Raw genomic sequence first — 15,516 nt, forward strand, 5'->3', positions numbered from 1 at the left:
CTACGGCCCGATCCCGGCTTCCTGGACTGAGGCTGCCCGGGAGTTGGAGAGGATCCCACAGCAATGGCTGGGAGTCAGGAGACCCAGGTTCCAATTCTGGCCTCTGGCTCTTTCTCGCCCCCCGGCCTTTCCTATGAATTAAGAGGGTCAGCAGGTGATCTAGAGGGCCCTCAGACTTGGGAAGAAGGATGTGGTGGAGGGCACAGGGCCCTGGCTGTGTGGCTAAGGGCAAGCAACATACCTCTCCGAGCCTCAGTTTCCCCATGTAAGCCAAAAGGTTAACCGCACACGCTTCAGAAGGGCTCTGCCACAGTGCATCACAGCACCTGAGCAGGGCAAGGCTCAGATGTTCCTGCTGTGACCTTGGGCAGATTCCACGTCATCCCCAAGCCTCAGATTCCTCGTAAACAAGGACTTGCCTATTGGTGGGGAGTGGCGAGGTTTGCAGGCCCTTGTGCAGTTTACAGGCACAAAGCGGGCAGGGGGCGGAAATGCAAGGCTCTGACTCCACAGTTTGGGGAGAGGATGTAAACTCCAGACGCATTTGTGCACAGATAAAAGATCACCCTGGGGGGTGGAGCGGGGGTGGGGGGCTGAACTGAGAACCCAAGGGAGGGGTGCTAAGGACCAACGGAGGAGGTCTTGGAGGTGTGCTCAGAGCAGTCAGGGAGGCATCCTGGGATGGAGGGGTGTGAGCCCGCCCCCAAGGCCCGTGAAGGCAGCATCCAGACGTCTGGGTGCTGAAGGAAAGGCATTTCCAATGGCGGGGCCGCAGAAGGGAAGGCGGAGCTCGGGGAGTGACCCGGGCGTACCTGGGCAGGTGCAAACCGGAGGACCGGAGGACGCTCTGGAGGATCGCCTCCTGGGTCTGCAGAAGCGCGGTTGGACAGGTGAGCGGGGGCCACCTAGCGGCTCCTGCTGGGAGTGTTGGAGGAGGTTGGAGGTTGAATCATCTCACCTGCTCAGCCAACAGGTTCAGCCTGCGGGAGTGCCTTACGTGTGTGTCTTTGGGAGCGGGCCTCACTCTGTCACCCCCTCTGTGCTGACGCCTCTGCTCAACACGCCAGGATAAGGGTCAGCCGTGATGCAGGACTGGCATGAGCCTGCAGGCGTCTGCTCAGCGCTTTACACACTGCACTCAGCGGACACACTTAGGACATCGTTCTGGAAGAAGGGAGGGCCGCCCCCATTCACTGGAGCCTCCGAATTGGTGGAGAGGAATAAAATGGAAGTGGATCCCAGAATCCGGTGCTGACCCACAGCCAAGATCTGTGCGAGAGAAAGGGCAGCCGACCCCACAGAGCAGACAGGCCCTCCATCCTCGGATTTCCCTTTGACAAGGCTGATGGCCACAGAGCACTGGGGGTGAGCTTGGCTGTGCTCAGCAGGTGGGACAGGACAGAATCAGGGCTTTCCAGCCAGCCCAAGACTGAGCATTCCTTGTCAGGGACGAGCCAGCACCTCAGGGTGCCGGAACACAGGACGGGGAGGCTGCATGGGATTAGACTCGAGGTTGCCTGGTAACTTGTTCACTCTCTGCGCATCCCCTCACCTTCCTCTCTCTGGCTCACCAATTCTGCCTGTTCCTACTTTGCCTTTCCAAGGCCACCTGGATATGATGGCCCCACCAATGGGCAACTCCTATCTAGGACTGAACCAGGCATATCAATCATAAGTGGCAGATGGCCAAAGACAGCTGTCCTTGGTCAGGTACCAACCCATCAGACCTTGGTCAGGTCCAATGTGGGGGCATGGCTGCTGGGGCCCTAATGCAGGACCCCTCCCTTAGCAGGGAGCGGGTGCAGGGCAGGCAGTACAGCAACATGGGAGGGGTGGAAAGAAGAGTCCATGGGGAGACAAGGAAGAGCAGCAAGAGACATAGGGGGACAACATTCAGGGTGCCAACCGTGACCAACAGCCACCTGTTGGCAGCACCCTCACGCTCAGCCCTGTGCTGGGCACCTCATATCCTCCCAGCCCCCTAATAAGTGAGTACTATTGTCCCCACTTTGTGGATGAGGAAACTGATTCAGAAAGGTAAATTACATGACCTGGGTAATTGTGTAATTAATAAGATGATATGATCAATATGGGGCCAGGCACAGTGGCTCACACCTGTAACTCCAGCACTTTGGGAGACCGAGGCGGGTAGATCATCTGAGATCAGGAGTTCGAGACCAGCTTGGCCAACATGGTGATACCCCATCTCTACTAAAAATACAAAATTAGCAGGTGTGGTGGTGCACTCCTGTAATCCCAGCTACTCTGGAGGCTGAGGCAGGAGAATCGCTTAGAACCTGGGAGGCAGATGTTGCAGTGAGCCGAGATCGTGCCACTGCACTCCAGCCTTGGCGACAGAGTGAGACTGTCTCAAAAAAAAAAATCAATACGGAATTACCATTTACCAAACATTTCCATGTGCTGGATACAGCAATACCATTAACAATACCATCTTATTTCAAGTAATCCTCACCCAAGACCTGCAAGTGTTATTAATAGCCTCACTTTCTAGATGAGGCAACAGAAGCTCAGAGAGGTTAAGTAACTCAATCAAGACCACACAGCCATTGGTGGGGCAGAATTTTTTTTTTTTTTTTAACACGGAGTCTCGATCTGTCGCCAGGCTGGAGTGCAGTGACGCAGTCTCGGCTCACTGGCTCACTGCAACCTCTTGGGTTCAAGCGATTCTCCTGCCTCAGCCGCCCGAGTAGCTAGGACTACAGGCACATGCCACTACGCCCAGCTAATTTTTGTATTTTTAGTAGAGACAGGGTTTCATCATGTTGGCCAGGATGGTCTCGATCTCTTGGCCTCATGAATGGCCCACCTCGGCCTCCCAAAGTGCTGGGATTATGGGCATGAGCCACTGCGCCTGGCCGGTGGGGCAGAATTTGAACCCTACTGTGTGCACTTCCAGAGACTATCTCTCTTTCTTCAATACCTCGGTGCCTCTTGGTCTGCCAGAGCTGGGCCTGAGCCACCCGGTGAGCGCGCTGAGCCAGCATGCAGCAGGGCTTAGCGGACGTGGGCAGAATAGCCAATGTGCCAGTCTCTCGGGGCCTGGGGGACTGGCTGGCCAGAAGGTCGGGACCTCTGGTCCCCATCCACTCAGCCTCTGCCCCGCACTGCCAAGGGCACTCAGCTCTCGCCATAAAGCTGTTTCAACTTAACTCTGACAGTCACATTTATCATTAAAAATAAATGTATCTTGGCTTCCTGTGGCGTGGAAAGCTACTGTGCAGTGATTCAATGGGCTTGTCACCCCTCACGGTTAGGCACGGGGAGCTGAACAACTGGATGGTCTCCAACGCCAGCTCCTCATTTTCTGCGGCTGGAGCCAGAAACGTACAGTGGGCTGACATTTAATTTAGAATCCAACATACCTTGACATAAACCCATAATACAAAGGCGGGGGTGGGGGTGGGGGCTGCCAAGCCTGGTCGGGGGTGGGGGGAGTCCAAGTGACGGGGCGAATTTCTTTCTTTCTTTCTTTTTATTTTGCTTTGTCAACATTGAGTGGTGATGACAGACGAGAGGCCGTGATCAAAGGCGAGAATTAGCACGGAGAGAATGTGTGTGTGTGTGTGTGTGTGTGTGTGTGTGTGTGTGTGCAGCCTGTGTGTCAATTCATGGGTGCATGGGTGGTGGGTCTGTGCCCTGAGCCCACTGGGATGCTGTGTGTGGCATCTTGCGATGTATCCGAGGCTGGGCTGTCAAGGCTGAGGCTAGAACCCCGGAGCAGGACAACGTGGTCACTCCGGGTGAGGACAGCACCTGCCAGTTCTGTCTTTGTGTCCCTAGCACTTACCGAAGGTCTTCTAACACAGTCAGTGCTCAATAAATGCAGAGCAGGAAGGGGAAATGTGATTTTAAAAGCTGGATGCAGAGTTTCTCTTAGGGAGAAAACTGGCTTTTTTTTTTTCTTTTTTCAGCAGAACATCCTGATGGACTATTAGGTGTGAAAAGCAGGGGCTGACCTGGGAGGAGAAGCTGCAGGAAACCCAGCAAGAAATGCCCAGGTGGAGGGGTGGAGGGGTAGAGGGGTGGAAGGGTGGAGGGCTGGAGGGGTGGAGGGCTGGAGGGGTGGAAGGGTGGAGGGGTGGAGGGGTGGAGGGGTGGAAGGGTGGAGGGGTGGAGGGGTGGAAGGGTGGAGGGGTGGGGGGTGGAGGGGTGGAGGGGTGGAGGGGTAGAGAGGTGGAAGGGTGGAGGGGTGGAGGGGTGGAGGGGTGGAAGGGTGGAGGGGTGGAGGGGTGGAGGGGTGGGGGGTGGAGGGGTGGAGGGGTGGAAGGGTGGAGGGGTGGAGGGGTGGAGAGGTGGAGGGGTGGAGGGGTGGAAGGGTGGAGGGGTGGAAGGGTGGAGGGGTGGAGGGGTGGAAGGGTTGAGGGGTGGAGGGGTGGAGGGGTGGAGGGGTGGAAGGGTGGAGGGGTGGAAGGGTGGAGGGGTGGAGGGGTGGAGGGGTGGAAGGGTGGAGGGGTGGAGGGGTGGAGGGGTGGAAGGGTGGAGGGGTGGAGGGGTGGAGAGGTGGAGGGGTGGAGGGGTGGAAGGGTGGAGGGGTGGAAGGGTGGAGGGGTGGAGGGGTGGAGGGGTGGAGGGGTGGAGGGGTGGAGGGGTGGAAGGGTGGAGGGGTGGAAGGGTGGAGGGGTGGAGGGGTGGAGGGGTGGAGGGGTGGAGGGGTGGAAGGGTGGAGGGGTGGAGGGGTGGAGGGGTGGAGGGGTGGAAGGGTGGAGGGGTGGAGGGGTGGAGGGGAGAGAGCATGAGGTGGGGGACAGAGTCCCCAGGCAGTTGGGATTCCGGGGAGGGACCACAGTGCTGGGAACCACAGCACTGACGCAATACACACCAGGGGATGTTTGCTCTTGCATGGAAAGTGATTTTCAGTGTCATGCTGCAGAATCCCATCCGTTATCCTTCAGTCCTTGGTATAAAGTCCTCCCTGCTCAGTAGTCTTGTGTTGGTGATGGTTTGGGGAAATGAAAAGAGTGGGCCCTGCCCCACACCAAAGTCCAGGAAGGGAAGAAGGAGCTGTCCAGCACAGGTGGGGAGGGGAGAAGAGGGGTCCTATCGGGACCCAGAATTCAGACCAAGTAGGAAATCCAACCAGGGGTTGAGGAGGAATTACCTGAGCTTGTATCACTTCCACCTGCATTTTAGAGACACATTCTAATCTCACAGATGCAGAATTTGGGGATCCCTGGACAGCTAACACTTGGGGTGCAAATGTTTCTTGTTGAATGAGAGGAACTGGGTATAGTAAATGAAATTCTTGCATGGCAGTCTGAATACAACCGGTGGCTGCATCCCGACCAACAGACAAGAGGCCAAACTTTCAAAAATACTGTGTCTTCTTCTCATCCTTCTTTTAGAGTCTGTCTACCAGAATTCCACCATCTGAAGTCCCCGGGGTGCAAATCCTGTTTGCTGTTAATTCTTCCAGCTCTCACGTATGGTGGCTTGTTGTGTCACGTGTTTTGCAATTTTGCATTGCGCGTTCCATCTTTGTTAGAGCTTTATCCGTGGGAATCGGTGTGTCTAGGCTGGGAGTCCGTCTCTCCCTGGGGGGTGAGCTTATACTTCCACGAGGCACCAGAAGACACTCCAAACCCAAGACTGCTTGAAGTTTAGTTCCCATCTTGCATGTAGAATAAATTCAGATCCAAAATATTCATGAGAACAGGCCTGTGGTTATTAATTTATGGGGGAAATTTTTTCCTTGTCATCTTCCTTTTTCTCCTGCAGAGAGAATTTTCCTACCCTGTCAGTTCACTGAGGGTGTGGCCCTGGCTTTATGTTGGGTCTGACTCCCTGCCTCCTTGGGGCCTAAGGCCTGTGTCCTGGGCCATGACACGCAAGGACATGGTGCCCATAACTGGTGATGCCCTCGGCCTCCATGGCTTCAGTCCCAGCTGCTCTGGGTTTCACGCTGCTCTTTGTTTCCTATTTGTCTGTACCTTGAAAAGGATCCAAGTTATTGTATCCAAGTTTTTGTTTGGGTGTCTGGTCTGCCATATTGTTGGAAGCAAAAGTCTCTTCTTCTCGAATGCCTACTTTTATTTTCTTTCTTAAAGTTTAAAGTCAAATTTACATATATTAAAATGGACACATCTTAAGGGTAACATTGGGGAGTTTTGACTACCATGTCATTCAAGACACAAAACGTGGCCAGGCGTGGTGACTCACACCTGGACTCCCAGCACTTTGGGAAGCCCAGGCGAGAGGATTGCTTGAGCTCAGGAGTTTGAGACCAGCATGGGCAACATGGTGAGAATCAGTCTGTACAAGAAACAGAAAAACTTAGCTGGGAGTGGTGGTGTGTGCCTGTGGTTCCAGCTACTGGGAAGACTGGTCCCTTGAGCCCAGGAGCTTGAGGCTGCCATGAGCCATGATCATGCCACTGCCCTGCCCTCCAGCCTGGATGACAGAGAAAGAGCCTGCCTAAAAAAAAAAAAAAAATGGCCGGGTGCGGTGGCTCACGCCTGTAATCCCAGCACTTTGGGAGGCCGAGGCGAGTGGATCACGAGGTCAGGAGTTCAAGACCAGCTTGACCAATATGGTGAAACCCCGTCTCTACTTCTACTAAAAATACAAAAATTAGCCAGGCGCTGTGGCAGGTGCCTGTAATCCCAGCTACTCAGGAGGCTGAGGCATGGAGAATCGCTTGAACCTGGGCGGCAGAGGTTGCAGTGAGCCGAGATCATGCCATTGCACTCCAGCCTGGATGACAGAGTGAGACTCTGTCTCAAAAAAAAAAAAAAGAGAACATTTCTGTCACCCTAGAAAGTTCCCGTGCCCCTTTCCAGTAGCTTCCCCTGCAATCACTGTTCTGATTTCTATCTGCTTACTTTTGCCTTTTCTTACTTTATGTAAATGGAGGCCTGTGGGGCATATTCTTTTGGGTCTGGCTTCCTTCTCTCCTTCGCTCCCCAGGTGAGCAGTGGGTGCACCCATGTTGTGTGCATGTTGGCAGCTCACTCCTTTTTATTGCCCGTGTATTTCATCATATGGTTCTGCCACAATCTGCTTAACCATTTTCCTGTTGGTGGGCATTTGGCCTGCTTCCAGTTGGAGCTGTTGAGAACAGTGTTGCTGTGGACATTTGTACACGTGTCTCTGCTGCACATACGTACACACTCTTTGGGCACATACCTGGGAATGGAATTGCTGAGTCATAGGGTGGGACTGTGTTTAACATTATCAGAAACTACAAAATTGCTTTATGATGTGGCTGTCCTATTTGACACCCCCGCTGGCAGCACTTGGGGTTCCAGGTGCCCGGTTTATCTTCCAGCATCCCTTTGAGTGTCACAGTGAGAGATGGTGGCTGTGGTGTGTTTGCTGGTTGTCCTTGTCACTCATTCGCTCAGTTCATTCATTCATTCAGTCCGTCAGTCATTCCACAAACATCCACCCAGCACCTCCCCTGCAGCCCCACCCACCCTGCCTTGTCCTAATTCAGTCTGGGCTCTTGGGATGGGGGGCTGCCTGTCCCTGGGTGCAGCTCCGCCCTGGTAGGTATCCCCGCTTGGCACCACTCCTGCCGGAGGGTGCGTCTTAAAGCCGTGGTGGGGAGGGAAGGGCAGCTCGGCTGTCATCTGTGCCTCCGAGGATGTTGGCGTCTGAGTCAAACCTCAGAAACCTGCCAGTGGTATGCAAGGGCTGCCAATCACAGTTCTGTTTCCCAGTCACCCCTCCCACCTGCACAGCTGCAAGTACCCAGCACCTTCTAACATCAGCGACCAAACAGCCGTGCCCTTATAAAAAAATGGCCAAATTGCTTTCCGACATGGTCGTACTGCTTGACGCTCCTACTGGCAGAATACATTCAAACCCCGAAATCTTCATGGGAACTCGCCACTGGTTATTAATTTGCAGGAGAAACTTTCCCCTGTCATCTTCCTTTCCCCCAGGTAGAATTTCTCCCCGTCTGCCCATTCCCTGAGGGCATGGCCCTGGCTTTATGTTGGCTTCTTAGAGCCCAAGGCTTTGGGGTTGGGGTTCTGGGTGCCTCACATCTCATACTCTGGGTCCTGCTTCGACGCCCCTGCCTGGAGAAGGAGGTGAAGCTGCATAGAGAGAACCTCGGTTAGAGCCCCACCTGTATTGCTCCTTGATGGGAAGACCCCCGCCTGAGCCTCGGGGGGATTCACAGGACCTGGTGTTCCTGAGCGGTGCCCCCAAAGGAACCCAGGTTTCCTTGCAGACCTACCCGAAAGCTCCCCCGACCACCCATGTGCCCGGGGAGACTCCCATTCTCTCACCTCTTCCCCCACCTCCCACATCCCATCCACCAGCATGTTCTTTCAACAAATATTTATTGAGTGCTACCATGTGTAGTTTAATTCTAACGAACAAATAAGACACATTCAATGGTGATAAGAAAACAAACAGGGTGCTGTCATACACAATGGCTGGGGAGGAGGCTGTGAGGAGGTGGCATTTGAAGGACCACATGGGAGGTGCTGGAGGTGCTGAGGGAGTGGCAGGTGCAACAGCCCTGGTCAGGAACAAGGCTGGTGTGTGTTAAGATGAGAAAAGAGGCCTTGTGTTTGGAGCAGTGAAAGGTGGGAGGAGAAATGGGACTGGAGAAAGAATGAGCGATGGAAGGTGCACACCGGTGATGAGTTTGGATATCACGTGGTTGCAATAGAAAACCACTGGAAGGGCTGGGCGCGGTGGCTCAGCACTGTGGGAAAACGACGGGGGTGGATCACCTGAGGTCAGGAATTCGAGATCAGCCTGACCAGTATGGCGAAACCCCGTCTCTACTAAAAATACAAAAATTAGCCAGGCGTAGTAGCAGGCACCTGTAATCCCAGCTACTTGGGAGGCTGAGACAGGAGAATTGCTTGAACCAGGGAGGTGGAGGTTGCAGTGAGCTGAGATGGCACCATTGCACTCCAGCCTGGGCAATGGAGCGAGACTCCATCTAAAAAGAAAAAGAAAAAGGAAAAACCACTGGAAGATTGCAGGTGGGGAGAAAGGGGCATGCCATGAGCTGATGGACATTTTTGCAGGCTCATTCTAGCTGCTGTGTTGAGGATGGGCTCTGAGGGGCTCTGGGGTGGTGGGGACGAGTGAGGAAGTCAGGCCAGCTGTCCTGGCAGGAGATGAAGGCAGTTCAGACTGGGGCATTGGCAGTGGATTCAGTGAGACGTGGACAGACGTGGGACAAGTTTTGGAGATGGCGCCGGGAGGCCTGACTGATGGAGTAGATGAGGAGTAAGGTAGCAGGACGGAGCCGAGAGCCGGGGCCCACGACGCAAGTGGGTGGTGGTGCCACTCACTGAGATAGGGAGACCTGGAGGAGAAACCGGCTGTGATCAGGAGTTTTGTTCTGGCTGTGTTAAGTTTGAGCTGCCTATTAGACCTCCAGGAAGGGCATGGAGTGGGCGTCAAATATACAAGTCCAGAGTCCAGAGAGATCCAGGCTGGAGTCATCAACTCTGAGTCATCAACACCTGCAATTGCTTGAGGTGGGTGATGGCTCTGGAGAGACATTGACTCTTGAAGGGGCTGCAGGTGGGCGATGGGCTGCAGATGGGCGATGGGCTGCAGGTGGGTGATGGGCTCTGGGGAGTCATTGACTCTAGAAGAGGCTGCAGGTGGGCAATGAGCTGCAGGTGGGTGATGGGCTACAGGTGGGTGATGGGCTCTGGGGAGTCATTGACTCTAGAAGGGGCTGCAGGTGAGTGATGGCTCTCTGGGTGATGGAACCCTTGCTCCTAAGTCCTCCCTCACTGTTAGAGAATTACACGGCCACACCCTTTGCCTGGTGCCTCCACTGTGTCTCCTACCCCATCGACCTTGGACTTGGCTGTGTGACTTACCTTGGCCTTAAGAGGCACACTCTGTAGTTGCCTCATGGCCATGAGAACATTTCCTGGGAAGCCACTGGTCCCAGAAGGCTGATAGACGTTTGGCACAGGCCTGAACCTGGCAGAGCTATAAGCCAGGAAAATAAATGCTGTTTCTGTAAGCCACTGAATATTGGGAGTGGTTGTTACACAGCATAGCACAGACAAAGCTGACTGATACACAAGCAAAGGCAAGGTCCTGTCTTCCCTCCCAGGGCAGTGACAGGAGGAAATAAGATTGTGCACCCCAGGGCTTGGCCAGCACACAGCAGGTGTTCAGCAAACATTCGTTTTACTACCATGCAGTTCACTGTGGACCTAAAGCAGAGACACTCCCTAAGTGTTTTCCTCATGGTAGCCCCTGCCACATGCCATCTGTATTTCTTTTAAATTTCACATTTGTATTCCAGTTATAAAAATCACCTATTATCACTCTGCCCAGAGATAAGCCTGGTTACTATTTTGGGGTGCTTCCTTCTAGTCTGTTTTCTTTTCTTCTTCTTCTTCTTTCTTTTCTTTCTTTTTTTTTTTTTTCTTTTTGAGACAGGGTCTCACTCTGTTGCCCAGGCTGTAGTGCAGTGCATGGCTCACTGCAGCCTCTACCTCCTGGGCTCAAGTGATCCTCTGATCCTCCTGCCTCAGCCTCCTAAGTAGCAAGGACTGCAGGTGCACACCAGCTAATTTATTTCATTTTTTGTAGAGACAGGGTTTTGCTATGTTGCCAGGCTGGTCTGGGCAACTCCTGGGCTCAAGATATCCTTGCACCTCGGCCTCCCAAAGTGCTGGGATTATAGGTGTGAGCCACTTCACCCAGCTTCTGTTTTCTTAGTAATTGCCAGAGACTCATAAATATTGGGCCAGCAGCAAACTTCTTGGGAATCTATTTGTCTATACTGATGTGCAACATGGACAGGGAGAAGGATCTTCATGATGTTTCTGTGGCAGGCACTTAGGTAGGGTTGGGATGGGAAAACAACAGCAGCGTTTGTTCAACATTCACCATGTACCAGTGCAGCTCGCAGCATTGGATCTCCATCCACGTGGCCATTCAGTGCTCAACCTTCCAGAAGGTGCCAAGACCTGCAATTGCACTTTCTCCCCACAAGGGCACCCCTCAGCCAATGGCAGATGGAGGTTGGAAGAGTCAGAAGATAAATACCCCAGCTCCCTCGCCCTTTGGGAGGGCATGTTCTACATGTTTCCCAGAGTTCCCTTGGGGTCTCCAGCCCCAGTGCCCAGTGCTGCAACTAACACACAGCACACACAGTTACAGATGCCTTCCTCTCCCTGTCTCCCCCTCCACTCCCCTTCCAGCGCTTCCTGGGTCACCTCCAAAGAAGCCACTGCTATTTACATCTCTGCTTTGGCAAAAGCCACCATAAGGCAACCGGGTGCTGTGTGTGTGGGCTTGATGTGTCCCTCCCATTTTCTCTCACAACCGTTCAGCAAATCCTACTTTAACCTCTATTCTTGCAGCACCTACTGCTGCTATGTGACAATGACCGAGGTAGGGGTGAGTGTCTGTGCCCCACTGACCCTGTCTTGCCCAGACTGAGGTTATATGATAGATCCCACATGATTGTGAGAATTTCCCTCACATTCTTCAAAATCCAAAAACTCAAGCCAGGCATGGTGGCTTACACCTGTAATCCCAACACTTTGGGAGGCCGAGGCAGGAGGATTGCTTGAGCCCAAGAGTTCAAGACCAGCCTGGGCAACATAATGAGATCCTGTCTCTACAAAAAAATTAAAAAATAAGCCAGGCATGCTGGTGCATGGCTGTAGTCTCAGCTACTTGGGAGGCTCAGGTAGGAGGATCCCTTGAGTCCAGGAATTCAAGGTGGTAGTGAGCTATGATTGTACCACTGCACCCCAAAACAAAACAGAACAAAACAAATTTAAAAATTCAAGCTGGGCAAGGTGGCTCACACCTGTAATCTAACACTTTGGGAAGGTGAGGTAGGAGCATCGCTTGAGTCCAGGAGCTTGAGACCAACCTGGGCAACATAACAAGATCCCGTTTCTACAAAAAATTAAAAAAAAAAAAATTAGCCAGGTGTAGTTGTGCGTGCCTGTGGCCCCAGCTACTCAGGAGGCTGAGGTGGGAGGATCACTTGAGCCCAGAAGGTCAAGGCTGCAGTAAGCTATGATCACGCCACTGCACTGTCTCAAAAAATAAAAATTAAAAAATCATAAATAAATATATAAATGAAACTCCCAAACTCACTTTTAAACATAAGCCTATTTGACAGTGATATTAGCTCATATGTAGAGAGGATGTTCTTTGTACCAGCAGCTGAGCTGGGTATGCAACATGTGCCAACTCATCCAATCCTGACAGTGACCGTTTATCTCCATACACAGGTGAGGAAACTGAGCACGGAGTGGCCACAAGGCTGAAGACAAAGATCTATACCCAGGTCATCTAACTCCAGAGGGGGTGGGGGAGGCACATGGTGTTTGTAAACCTCCCTTATTTCTGAACACTTATTTCTATTTTCTAGTTGTTGTAAACAGTGCATAGTGAACAGCCTTGCCCTCAATTGCAGTTTGCCTGGCTAATTACTTCCTTAGGGTAGACTCCCAGGAAGAGAATTACAGGGTCAAAGAGCGGGACTGTCTTTAAGACTCTCCATCCCCGTTGCCCAGCTCTGGCCTTGCTTTCCAGTCTCCCATCTTCTTTCCCACACTGTCTTAAGTCAATAGGAAGCGTACAGCCTTGGCCTCCCTCCACCCTGCCCACATCTGCCTGTCTCTACCCCTGAGGACATGGGGGTGACCTCCATCCAAGCACCCTGGGTCCTGTTCTGTGTCCCAGCAGGGAGTCTTCATGTGGGGGTTGCAGGTGCCCCTGGCACACTGTAGGGGCTTGGTTGTGATTGAAAGAATGAATCAATGAATGAATGAGATTCCTGGCCTGCTTGGCTCCACTTTCCATTGCAAAGCGACCACCTGTGAAGCAGCCTTCTCACTCTAAAGTCCAGAGGGCAGCCCTGAAGCTGAGAGGGTGGCTCCTCACTGCAGGTGTCAGAAGCGGGGAAGGGACGCAGACCCCAACCGCTCAGTCTGTACCCAAAGCCTATTTGATCCTGATGAAAGCTTCTCTTGCTGAAACAAGTGCTCCAGCCAGGATACCTTTGCTTAAGCCAGGCTCCCTGCCTGGAAGCCTCCCAGCTTGGATTTTCTAGTCTGAACAAGAAGGAGAACAAAAATACTGTGTTGGATATCCATTGCTGCATAACAAATTACCCCAAAATGGAGCAGCTCAAAACATGCAAGGCTCGGGAATTCAGGAGCAGCTTAGTTGGGTGGGTCCTGTTTAGGGCCCCTCAATAAGTTGCAGTCATTATGTCGGCTGGGGCTGCATCATCTGATGCCTTGACTGGGGCTGGAGGATCTACTTCCAAGATGGCACCGTCACATGGCTGTTTGGCTGGTGGCCTCGATTTCCTGCCCCCTGGACTTCACCATAGGGTGGCTTGAGTGTCCTCACAACATGGCAACTTTGTTGTTGTTTTTTTTTTGAGATGGAGTCTTGCTCTGTCGCCCAGGCTGGAGTACAGTGGTGCAATCTCGGCTCACTGCGAGCTCTGCCTCGTGGGTTCACACCATTCTCCTGCCTCAGCTTCCTGAGTAGCTGGGACTACAGGCGCCCGTCACTATGCCCGGCTAATTTTTTGTATTTTTAATAGAGACGGGCTTTCACCGCATTAGCCAGGATGGTCTTGATCTCCTGACCTCGTGATCCGCCCACCTCAGCCTGCCAAAGTGCTGGGATTACAGGTATGAGCCACCGCGCCTTGCCAGCAACTTGGTTTTAAGGACACTTAGCTTCACAGATTGCCAACCAGAGCAGGCGATCCAAGAGAGAGAGCAAGGTGGAAGCCACAATCTTTATAACCTACTCTCAAAAGTCACACTCCATCATTTCCACCACAGTCTGTTGATTAGAAGTGAGTCCCTACATACCATCCACACTCAAGAGCAGGGGAACAAGGCTTGTCCTAAGAGAGGAGTGGGTAGTTTTTTGTTTGTTTGTTTGTTTGTTTGTTTGTTTGAAACTGAGTCTCACTCTGTCATCCAGGTTGGAGTGCAGTGGTGCTATCTCAGCTCACTGCAGCCTCCACCCCCTGGATTGAATCGATTCTCCTGCCTCAGCATCCTGAGTAGCTGGGATTACAGGAGTGCACCACCACGCCTGGCTAGTGTTTGTATTTTTAGTAGAGACAGGGTTTCACCACATTGGCCAGGCTGGTCTGAAACTCCTGACCTCAAGTGATCTGCCTGCCTTGGCCTCCCAAAGTGCTGGGATTATAGGTGTGAGCCACCACACCCAGCCAGAGTGGGTAGTTTTTAAAACCACCACAATTGCCTGCCAGGGGCACAAAGAGGACTCATGGGGATGGGTCTGATAAGTGCTGAGCCCAGTGCTGGGCACCTGCAGGCACTCAGGAGGTGGTGGACACTTGTTTTATTATGATTATCCAGCACCTAGCACCCAGTCTACCCCAAATAGCACCATCAGCATATCTTCCTGAATCCTGCCTCCCTCATTTCAGCCTTTGCTCTCAGGCAGCCAGGGGGTCCCCATTTTCAACAAGAAAAAGCCCAAACCCTTTTGCTTGGCAGTCAACCCCACCCCATCCAAACCAATCCCTCCTTTCTCTGCTGAATGTTTCCCCTGTGCCAGCCACTTCCTTCCCACCACCACACCCTTAGCCGGGCTATCACCCACCAAGAATCCTGCCCCATCTTGAGCCTCTGCCTTCATTTGAAGCCTATCAGCCCCTGTGCCTCAGTATTTTCCTTCAGCTCTAGATTCTTGCAGTGCTCTAGCCATTTACACAGCCATCAAATTCCAGGCCTCTTCTGTCACTCACCGGTTCACCTCTGTCGTCTTGTCTCCTGCCCAAGACTGCATCTCCTCTTGTCCCTTCTCTGAGAGGCCTGTGGTTGAGCACAGGGATGAATGAGAAAGAAACCCAGCCTGTCCTCAAGAAGTTGACAATGTGTCCCTCAAAGACTGGGCTCATTGCTGCTACCTCTGGGAGTCCCAATGTGGAGGAGAGCTCTCAGTGGGTGTGCAGAAAATCTTGTCAGAAGTTACTGTCCCTGGGCAGGGCTAATACCACCAGTATCACCATTATCATCATCACCACTATCGTCATCATCACCACCATCACCATCATTACCACCATCATCACCATCAATATCGACACCATCCTCATCATCATCATCACCACCATCATCAGCATCATCAGCAGCACCACCACTATTACCATCATTATCCCTACCATCTTCATCACCACCATCACCATCATCATCACCATCATCACCATCACCATCACCATCATCATCATCAGCACCACCACTATTACCATCATTATCCCTACCATCTTCATCACCACCATCACCATCATCATCACCATCATCACCATCACCATCACCATCACCATCACCATCATCACCATCATCATCAGCACCACCATTATCATCATTATCCCCACCGTCCTCATCACCATCATGACTACCATCATCACCATCACCATCATCATTGTCACCATCACCATGATCATCGTCACCATCTTTATCCCCACCATCCTCATCACCATCATCACTACCATCAGCACCATCACCATCATCACCATTACCACCATTATCACCA

At 52.6% G+C, this 15,516-nt stretch overlaps 1 protein-coding gene across 1 annotated transcript in view; it reads right to left on the reverse strand.

The window, feature by feature from the left end:
- FIBCD1 (fibrinogen C domain containing 1) overlaps window positions 1-442 on the reverse strand; it is a 40,418-nt gene extending 39,976 nt beyond the window's left edge. Inside the window, exons 1-2 of the mRNA XM_055351359.2 lie at window positions 242-442; window positions 1-131 (exon numbers count right to left, since the gene is read on the reverse strand). The gene's annotated coding sequence lies outside the window, so the exon portion shown is untranslated. The remainder of the gene's footprint in view (window positions 132-241) is intronic.
- Window positions 443-15,516: the final 15,074 nt, after the last annotated feature.

The sequence above is a fragment of the Gorilla gorilla genome, chromosome 13 (assembly GCF_029281585.2).
Source record: "Gorilla gorilla gorilla isolate KB3781 chromosome 13, NHGRI_mGorGor1-v2.1_pri, whole genome shotgun sequence".
NCBI classification, from domain to species: domain Eukaryota; kingdom Metazoa; phylum Chordata; class Mammalia; order Primates; family Hominidae; genus Gorilla; species Gorilla gorilla.